Below are 10,766 nucleotides of genomic sequence, written 5' to 3' on the forward strand. Positions count from 1 at the left end.
CCTCCAGCGATGGAGATCCAGCAAGCAGCCAGTTTTCTCTTTCATTCTTTTGCATACATTTATAGTGATCTTCAACCCTCCACACTTCTAGCAAATGTGCTGTATGGTACGAGCATGATAAAGATGCAGCAACTGTGCCTGTCAGTTGTACTATTTTGTAAATTGGTGGGACCATGTTTTCCCTTTCATTCTATTTCAGTATTCCCATCTTATTTTGTTGGCGACCATTTCTCCATCTGTACACAGCCTGTGAAATTATAGACTGCGAGCCTAATGAGCCTGTATCAGTCACCACTTCTCCAAAAGAAAAACTCTTAAATGCAAATTGATGTTTTAACAAACAAAGCCTCCGCATGACAACACTGTACCCTGTTCACTTGTCACTTGCTGCCATTCCCATACAGTTCAGGGTACACAGTGACTAAGGTTTCTGACTGATTCAGATCACTTGTGCCCTGCTAACAATAGCTTGGAGTGAAAAGGGAATCTGGAGGTTGAGTGTTTTTCACTTTGTTAGCAGGAAGGGGTTGCAGATTCCTGGATAAACTGCTCATTTCTTTGCCCTCATCTGGGTCTTCATCTCATGTCCGGCCTGTCTCGTACCACTGCTAAGCACACACTATGTACGAGGATGTTTTAGCTCCTAGAAAGGCTGGGTAATTTTCTGTATTACCACCTAGGAACAAGCGGTGGCTTGAAAAAACCATCACCCATAAAGGCAGTGTATTTATCTGTTGCGAAGCAGTGGCCAGGGTGAAAAGCAACATATTTTTTATGGCCTCGTGAAGTCTTTCTGCTGTCTCCTGCCTTGGCCACAGGGTGGCTTCCTCTGTCTTCAAACCTGCTCCCAGTCCTCTAGTAAGGCAGCAGAAAAACCCAAGTGATCACCATGGAAAGAGAACGGCAAACATCCAGGTCACCACGGCAAGAAAAGCCCTCCAACATCAGCGAGGGAAGAATTCAAGCACAAAGCCAAGCTCTCACATTTCCCACCACACTTCAAGAAAACACGTGGTTATCTACCTTTTTCCCTTCGGGTATGAGACACCTGGAGAAATTAAGAGGAGCAGGTACCGTGTTGTAAAACCATGTGTCCATTTCATTCCACTGGGGAAACTCCAAATAAAGGAAGTAATTCCAGAACAGTGACTTCCTATCTCTTCTCCCACTTTACATGGCACAGTGCCCTCAGAGGGAGCTGCTGTGAGCTTTTGTGTGTCCTGCTTCTTACCACTGACAAGTACTACACACCCAACTTTAGCTGCTTCCCCTCTGCCCTGAAGTTAGGCCTGATAGTCTGATGTTACAGCACCTGTGTTGTGGTTTAAGCCCAGCTGGAAAGTAAGCACCACACAGCCCCTCACTCAACCTCCCTCTCTCACCCCCACCCTGCTGGAATGGGTAGGAGAAAAAACAGTAAAACTTGTAGGCCGAGATAAGAACAGTTTAATAGTTGAAAACGAAGTAAAATACAGTAATAATGGCGAATAATTATGGTAATAAAAAGGGAAAGGAAAAAATCCAAACAAATGATGCGCAATACATTCACCACCTGTTGACCAATGCCAGACCTCCTTCCCAAACCCAGACCAGCCCACCTTCTGGGTAACTCCCCCCCAGTTTATATGCCGGGGAATATCCAGTGGAATATCCCTTTGGCCAGCTTGGGTCACCTGCCGTAGCTATGCTCCCTCAGTTTCTTTTGTGCACCTCCTCACTGGCAGAGCATGAGACACACACACAAATCACTGAATTACAACGTTATTTCTCATTCTGAACCCAAAACACAGCACTGTGCCAGCTACTGAGAAGAAATGAACTGTATCAGCCGAAACCAGGACACAAGGGGAAGCACTCCAGCACATGGAACAAGCCATGGACGGGCCACAAACCCACAGTGCTCCATCAAACCCCTGGGGTGGGCAAGGACCCATCTTCGGGCAACTCCCTGCAGAGAGGTTCTGGGCTTCAGGCTCCTTAAGAGGGCAGCTACAAAGGCGAACAGCCCATCCCTGCTCCCGGGGTCGGGCTCCCGCAAGGGGGGCACAGGGAGGGCTGCGGGGGGAAAAGGGGTATCCCGGGAGTATCCCAGCTGGCTGCCCCGCCCGGGAAGCGCCCTCTGCCCGCGGATCGGGAAGCCGGGAGGCCGGGCGGGAGCGGTGCCCTAAGGTGGGGTTGGCGCCGTCCCCGCCCGCCGGGGTCGCGGGCAGGCGGCAGCCGGGGCAGGGCCGGGAGCGGGGATTGACACCCCTTCTGAACGCAGAGCCTTTGTGTGCAGGCCCTGCGGAGGAAGGAGCCGGAGGAGGAGAGGACAGGAGGTAGCTCGGAGCAGGGGAGCGCCGGCGTGTCCCTTTTGCTGCCATCCCTGTGTGCTCGCAGCCCTTACTGATGATGCAGCTTCCCCCCTGCCGCCGCTTCCCCCCTGCCGCAGAGCAGATGCCTGTCGTGCCGCAGCTCCCACCCGCTGCCTCCAGTCGCAGCACCTTTGCACCCGTGCCCCGTGGAAATTCCTTGTTGCCAAAAGCCACATCGCGCTCGCCCCCTCCTGCACGCCCCCTCCTCGATGTCCTTCCCATCCCGCCCCCTGTCCCCGTCCCCCCGCGCCCGCTGCGCAGGAAGGCGGTCGTTCTGTTCATGGACAAACCTGACTGTGCGGGGAAGGGGGGCTCCCATCGCGCCCAAGAGAAATGCGTGCAGCTGCATGCTGAACCGCTTTCTGTGATTTAAAAAAAGAAAAAAAAAAAACTTCACCTTTTGACTTTACTGCAAGCGTTATCTATCCCCCCCAAAAAATAGCTGAGGAGAGGAGGGTTTGAACGCTGCCTTCTAAATTTGGAGTTTGTGCTGTTGTGCCCGGCACGACCATGTGGAGAGCTGCTCGGTGGCACGTCAGGAGCACGAGAAGCTGAAAGGATGGAGCTCCCATAACCCCCACGCCTTTATAAAGCCATGAGAGGAACAGAGTTGAGTGTTTGGAAGGAAAAATGAGTAGCCAAGGTAAAGAACATCCGTTGTAGGATCCAGCTACGAAAATATGCTATCACAATACTAAAGCTGAGGCCCCAGGAACAGTGTGGTGTGTTTGCAAAGCCCCTGATGGAAGTCCAAATTGGATATCCTGCATATCTAGTTTTAGTAAAGCTGTGGATGTTGCCTGCAGTAAATCCACACGCCCCTGTTTCAGTTTCCACATTCAAGCAATAACCCAATACGCCCAAGGATGTGCTTCTGCAAGTAACAGATGAAATCCCTGCAGGAAGGTCCCCTCTTCTGATGAGGTTTGTCCCCTCCTTTCACAGAGATATGACTGTGATCATAGGAATCTTTCTCCAGACTATTCTGTTAATTGTACAAAGGTTACCTGCTTTCTGCTGAGGTGCCATAGCAAATCTGAGCATAGCAGCAGTGTGTCAGTGGCAACCCAAGCAAGGAAGCTTTTGCAGGGTCAGAAGGGAACTCTTCCTTCTACTTTGTCTGCCTGCTTAGATGTTTCCCGGGGCGGTGATTGTTGGGCATTTATCAGGTGCTGGTACCACCTTTGAAATGCTGGTGGATTGTTGACAGCTTCCAGAGCAAAACCCTTCTGTTTGTGGTGAGCTGCCTGGGGGAAAGGTCTGTGTGTGGATATGGTTGTGACTCCTGCTCTGGAGCGGGGGTGGCCCATCTGGTACACACTGCAGCATGTAAATAGCTTGGTTGGATTGTTTTGCCAGACTGTTGCAGCAGAAATTCTCGGTAGTGGCGAAGTCCTGAGAGCTGCAGGGCTGCAGAAAGCAACCTACCTTTGTCTGTTGCCTCAGAAACAACCTGTCTGCAGGGGTGGTCCACTTCAGCTTCAGCAAATATTTTAAGTAGGAACTGAGATTATTAGCTTTGAAGGTTTGAGAGTTTTTTTGGTTTTGTTGGGTTGATTTTGAGGGGGGAGGTTTTTTTGCTAAGGCTTCTTTTGTGCTCGTGTCATTATCTTTTTCTTCATGGTTCTTCAGAGCAAGACTGCAGTCTGTCTCTTTTGCTTGCTTACTTTCTTTCTATCCAGCTTTGTTCACATGGGTGAGGAACAAGTTATGTAAGTTTATAAACACCGAGCAAGTGAAATGCCCTTTGAGATGCCTCAGTGCTATTTAAGCCCCTTTGTTTTGTGCAGCTCATATTGAGACTTGCTGTTTCCCCCCAGGGCAGGCAGTCTGCTTGCCTTTGCCAGCCTGTGGTTAAGGGTGTGTTTAGGAAGAGAGAATATTAAGAAAGCAATGTGTGAAGAGTTCTTGGGGACAAGGAGACTCCTGTAGCATTGCCCTTGGCTCTGCTGTGCACAGCACCTCTGCTAGAGCCTTTTCTGAAGTTGGGTTTCCATTTGCTCTCAGTCTGCCCTTTACTGCTTCTACACAGTGCAGCCCAGGCTCCCCAGGATAAAAGCTTGTCCGTTCTCTGCTGTGCCACTTTCCAGCAGGAATTATTGAGTCATATTTTTTTTCCAGGTGGTGAACTAGGGCCCCTTCCAGATCCCCTTGCAAGTGCATGTCCGCAGGATGTACTGGCAGTGGGGACCAGAGGTGAGGAACGGTTTGAGGACAGCCGTGGAAGTCAGCATGTTTCCCCAGAGGCTCAGCAAGGCGGATATGAGGAGGAAGAGGAGGTTAAGCTGACTTGTTCTATATCACCCTGGTGAAAAGGAGGGAGAGAAGGGTGGCAGCAGCAGCGTCATGGCAAGTCCCTCATTTGGAGCGTCCCACCATCTGCCCTGAGTGTGGCAAGGGCTTCACTCGGAGCATCCACCTCGTCCAGCACCAGCGGATGCACAACGGGGAGCGCCCCTTCCAGTGTGGGGACTGTGGCAAGGGCTTCAGCCAGAGCTGCCACCTCATCCAGCACCAGCGAGTCCACACGGGCCAGAAACCCTCCACCTGCTCCAAGTGTGGGAAGAGCTTCAGCCAGACCTCCAACCTCCTGAAGCAGCAGCGTGTCCACACCGGACTCAAGCCGTACGTGTGCAGCGAGTGTGGGAAGTTCTTCAGCGACAGCTCCACCTGCATCAAACACCAACGGCTGCACACGGGTGAGCGGCCCTACAAGTGCCCGGCCTGCGGGAAGAGCTTCAGCCAGCACTCCCACCTCCTGCAGCACCAGCGGGCCCACACTGGCATCCGGCCCTACACCTGCGGGCAGTGTGGAAGTGTTTTGGGCAGAGCTCCGACCTCCTTAACCACACCCGTACCCACACTGGAGAGAGGCCTTACAAGTGCAGCAACTCCAACCTCAACAAGCACACCGGCATCCACACCGGGGAGCAGCCCTACCACTGCTGCCGGTGCGGGCAGAGCTTCAGCTTCCAGCCCCAGCTGGTGCGCCACCAGAAACACCAAACAGGGGAGCTGGTGGAGAGGAGAAAGCTGTATGGACCATAGGAAGCATCCTGGTGCTGGGAAGGTGTAAAGCTGCTCCCTGAACATCTTGCACAGGGCGTGAATTTTGGGTGAGAGAACCCTCAGAGCCTGTCCCCTTTGCTTCTGGATAAATCTGTTTGTGAGCAGTGAGCATTGCCCAGATGCTCGAGCAAAGAACTACTGCATGTTCATTGTGGTGTTGGTGGTTGTCCTGAAGCTCCTCTTGTAGGGATGAGGTACTTTCGTGGTATAGTATGTTCAAGGCAAACACAGAGACGTTCCAAGGATCAGTCCCTCTTTCTGCTATTTCTAGTGGGGAGTGCTTTTTATCCCAGTAAATGCCAGCTGAAGTTTGTACAAACTGGGTGGGGTTTACTTCACAGTAAGGTCACAGCCTGGGATGACTGCTTCCCACAGAACCTTCATGTCCCCCGTGCTGGTGTACTTGGTTTTAGGTGGTGTTAGTATTTATTTATTTGAAACCCCCACAACACTGTGCTGGGTGCCTCTGTGTACGTGTTGTGGGCCAGCTGATGCTGTTTTGGGGCCACATCCATGGAATGGGGTTGCTGGGTTGTGTCACTGTTAAATTACACTGCTGTCTGACGGCTTAGTCCTCAGCAGCAATTAAGTAAATTAACACCCTAATTACGTATTTCTCTCAAATTCTTGTTTAGGTGCTTTTGTGGGTGGCACTTTATGAATGTTTTTATAAGGCTTTTAAAATTATTTAGGATGAATTTTTTAATTGTGGTCTTTTAGTTGTCAGGTGATGAACAGAAAAAGGATGACATTTGAAAAATAAGCTGTGTCAGACTTTGACTTTATATGAAATGTTAAACATTATCTCTTGCATAAAACTTTTTAATTTGAACACTATGGTTATGAGTTGTTAATGATTACAAAGAGGTAATCATGAAACTGATTTCTGGAATATCTGTGATATTTCTATGAGGGGATTTGACAATTTTAATAATGACTTTCTAAGGAATATGGGGGAGGCAGGATTCTGAGAAAGCAGAAGGAACTGACCTCTGAATAGATCTTCTCCACTTTGAAGAGGAGAACACTACTACTGGGAGTCTGTCCTTAAAAGGAATTTCTAGCTCAGGCTACCGCTTGGTACGGGGGAGGAGAGAACTGGCAGTAATAACAAAGATGTTAATATCTCTAGCAGGAAGAACTCCCTGTAATGAACGTGGCAGCGTATACTGAAATGCCTGTTCCACCCACAAACGGGAAGAAACCACAGTGTGCCTTAGGCAAGAAAACAAAGAGATCAAATCTGTTGTGCTGCAGGATTTTTGATTTCAGTGCCTCATACAAGGCCTGGTGAGCTCTCACACAGAGCTGAGCTGCCAAATGGGGGAGATCACTTAGGATAAAGAGAATGCCCAGCATGAAGAACACAAGATCATTGGGAAATGAGCGGGCTGTGACCAGAGTATGACTGGAATTGCTGGCTGAGCAATGTGGATACATCCATACCTCCCCTGGCCACCAACTGCTACCCCAAAGGGCACAGCTTCATACTCCACTGGCAGTAGATCTGGTTTCCGTCATTTGGTCTCGCTCTACTGCCACCTTCTCCCTAGAGTCTGAATTAATACAGCTGTGCTAAGTGTTCTCATGCTCCAGGATCCATAAAGGGATCCACGCTTCTTAAATGACAGACACCAAAGGGTTCATTTTCAACTCCAGTAGTCCAGTCTAGACCACAGCCTTACAAGGAGCAGGGTACATACCACTGAGACCTCTGAGTCAGAGAACAGACTGGCCAAAAAAAAGAATGAAATAACATGGCCAATATTGCTGTTAGTTCCCAAGAAATACATCGCTTAAGATGTTTGTTGCTTTTCCTTCCTTTTTTTTTTTTTTATGTTTCTGGAAAGGACTAGACCTGGAAAAGCCTGGCACATTTCACTTGTTGTTTCTGCATTCCCAGCCCCAGTGGAGAGGCATCCATTGCCACAATGGGAAGGCAGATGGTCAGGGACTAAGAAGCCAGGTTCACTCCCTGGGGCCCTATTACACACTGGTGTAGACATAACCTAGAGGTATTAATCAGCTGAGTGAGATGATCGATATTCATGCAGCATTTTTGTGTTGCCACTTGATGTGCTTTAGCACACCAGCACGTTTCCCTTCTCTTTGCCCCTGTGTTTGAATTTAGTGCTTATCTGCAGGCAGCTGTTCTCCTTTTCTCCTCCCAGGCTCTCCCTACCAGCTGCTTCACAAACACCGGTGTCCTCTCTCATTAACCTAAACTGTTTTTCCAATATTTTGACCATGGATTCTTTTTGGTTTTCCCATTAATCTGAACAAGCCTAATCATGAAATCGGTGTAATTGAGATGCTCAAATGAGAAATCAGTCAAGCTTGGCTGCGAGGTCTGCTTCTTAATTGATTTGCTTGCAAGTGAAGTTGAACTTTTCACAGAAGTGTGTGGATCTCGGATCTCCACAGCAATACTTGGGATGCCATCCATGCTCTGCCTTTCAAAGGTCTTTTGAAGTAGTACAAAACTATTCTTCTGCTCTTCAAACACATTTTGAAATGTGTTCTCTGCATGCTGAACATGTTCAAGTGTTGAACTTTTAGACTTATAATTCTCTTGAAATCCTCTAAAACCCCTTGTTGTTGGGAGCTTCTTAACTCCAGGCTCATTGATGTGATGAGGGAAGTTGGGACACTTAGGAATTGTTTCAGCTACAATTCAGCATCTTTGCTTAATTAAGAAGTGTTTCTCATCATGATGACAGACTGTCCATGTGACATCTTGATGACAGAGCTCTGCTGCAGAAGCTTTCCCTTTACAACTATTCACAAGAACCAGCCTAGGTTGCATTTTACTGGAACTGGAGAGTGAAATTTTGTACTCAGGCACCATACTGACTTGAGAGAAGGCAGTCCCAGATCTTTCTACAAGGACAAAAATTTATATAAATACGAAAACATGTTTCTATTTAAAGGAAAAAAGAAATTTTTAAAATTAACAAAAAACCCCCAAACACATTTCACCATTTCACTCCCCCAGTACTACTTAAAACACACCTTAGGCTCAGAGCTTGCAACCCACACAAGTTCTGTCACTCTGTCCATCAGGTGAAGGCCTATTTATGCATGAGACAAAGTGCTCTCCAAGTCTTGGCAGCTCAGTTCTGCAAAGATGCAGGTTCCAAGTAGCATCAGGTGGTTGTGGCTGCCGGGATTGCACACTGCCATCTCTGTAAATCAGCTGCACTGGGATGCACCTGCACTGTGGTTTCACTAATTTGAGTAGTTTGTACTTTCTCAGGAATCCCGAGCACTTGGCTATGCTAATGGTTCCACCTCAAGGAGCTGGGACTCTGAGGTCTAAAGAAAAACATTCTAGGTACCAGCCCCACACATCCTCTCTGCATGCACTGATCTCCACCTTACTGGATGTCAAAGCCCCTTGCCAAAACTTGTGATTCCGAGGTGAGCAGGACTGAGGCCTGTAGCAACACACACTCTGGCTTTGCCAGGAAGCAGGGAACTTTAGGAGACTAAATTAATTAATCATTTAGCAGGCTCTTGAGTGCAAAATACGACCACTTGGAGCTCTGCCTCTCACTGCCCTGGAGTACCTATTCAGAGTCAAGTGCACCGAGTGATTTGTTGCTCAAAGAGAAGATGTGATAACTGGGACATGAAAATCACCCACACCTGCTCTGGAGAGGCTGATGGAAACCAATTTGAGATGTAAGCAGAAAGGATTTCTGTAACACAGTGAGGACTAAATGAAAACACCACACCTGCTGTAATAAATGGTCCTGTGCCACTTTAGGCAATTTTTTCAGGCTCATTTCTCTAATTCAGAAATGGCCCTGAAATCAAACCCTGAAATCCAAACCTGTATCTACAGCCAAGAGCTCTGGACGAGCTGTGCCTTGGCACAGAAGAGCCTTACCTGTGTGAGAGTTAACCAGGAGTTTACAGAGGGAGCTGCAGGGGCATCTCTGGCTTCTGCCTTGCTGGCACAAACACTTCCCCAGACGTGACACAAACACCTCCCACAGAGCTCTGAGCTGGGTGACCTCTCAGTGCTTCTGTTGTCAGGTCTTCCTCACTCCCATTAGTCTTCAAGGTATAGATGGGCACCTTTCCTGCTCCATCGTGGAGGTTTCTGTGGGAGCAGGGGGGGAGTTGAGGGATGGAGGAAGAATAAAGCTGGCCAAAGAAACTTTGAACACATTCACATGGGGTCAAATAAAGGATGAGTGACAATTTCCACTCATCTGAGACAAAGATCATCAGAGGGCTGATCATGTCTCCTATGAAGATGGGCTGAGAGCTGGGGCTGTTAGACCAAAAGAGAGAAGGTTCTGGGGAGACCTCATTGCAGCCTTCCAGTATTTGAAGAGGGCCTAAAGAAAGATGGGGACAATCTTTTTAGCAGGGCCTCTGTGATATGGCAAGAAGTAATGGTATAAACTGAAGAAAGGTTGATTCAGATTAGATATAAGGAACATTTTTTACAATGTGTGTGGAGAAACAGTGGCACAGGCTGCCCAGAGAGGTGGTGGATGCCCACTCCCTGAAAACATTTAAGGTCAGGCTGGATGGGGCTCTGAGCAACCTGATCTAGTTGAAGGTGCCCCTGCTAATTGCACAGGGATTGGATTAGATGACCTTTAAAGATCCCTTTTTACAAACTATTCTGTGATTTGAGAGAGGCATCCAGAGAGGGCCTGAGCTTGCTCAGCTTGACTGGCATTGTCCTAGGAAACGTGTCCCTGGACATCTTCCCTTTCCACAGCGAGGAAACTGAAGAGCCAAGGGACTTCCCTTGCACAGGGAAATACAGACCAGAGCTGTGTGCACTTCTCCTCACCTGAGTGCTGGTAACATTTATCAGACACGGATCTAAACATGTAACTGCTGTTCAGATTGCACCTACAAACAGTGTGAATCTGAATCCATTATTTATAACATGGAGACGGGATCTGAATGAAGTTTCTTGTTTATGAGAGACAAAAACCATCAGTCCAGGGTACTGCAGGCTCCAGGACAAAGAGGTCATAGTACCAAAAGCAAATGGGGTTTCTACAGGAAAAAGATAAATGTTTCCCAATAAAATCCACAGGGAAAAAGTTTTTAAGTCTGCAAAACCAGGGGAGAGTTTGTCCTTTCTGTGAAGTACTGTGGCTCCACAGGGTACTTGCAGGGATTTCTTGTATGAAAGGAGGCTGAGGAAAAAGGGTTAGTATATGTTATCCTGTGAATGGTATGCAATTTATGAAGGGTCTCCTGCTCCATTTGAAAATGTTTGGTTTATTGTCCTTTAAACAAAAAATGGGTCAAAAACCACTTGTGTAAAGTGCTCATTTCTTAGCAAAAATTGGGAAAATTGTTTGTCTG

The 10,766-nt window shown here is 48.1% G+C and overlaps 1 pseudogene; it reads left to right on the forward strand.

Annotated features, from left to right (window-relative positions):
* The first annotated feature begins 4,046 nt into the window (after positions 1 to 4,046).
* On the forward strand, positions 4,047 to 5,402 carry LOC114059611 (annotated as a pseudogene).
* The last annotated feature ends 5,364 nt before the right edge of the window (positions 5,403 to 10,766 follow it).

Source organism: Empidonax traillii, unplaced genomic scaffold (assembly GCF_003031625.1).
Source record: "Empidonax traillii isolate 1590-97213 ecotype Southwest subspecies unplaced genomic scaffold, ASM303162v1 scaffold236:size2090792, whole genome shotgun sequence".
Classification (NCBI taxonomy): Eukaryota; Metazoa; Chordata; class Aves; order Passeriformes; family Tyrannidae; genus Empidonax; species Empidonax traillii.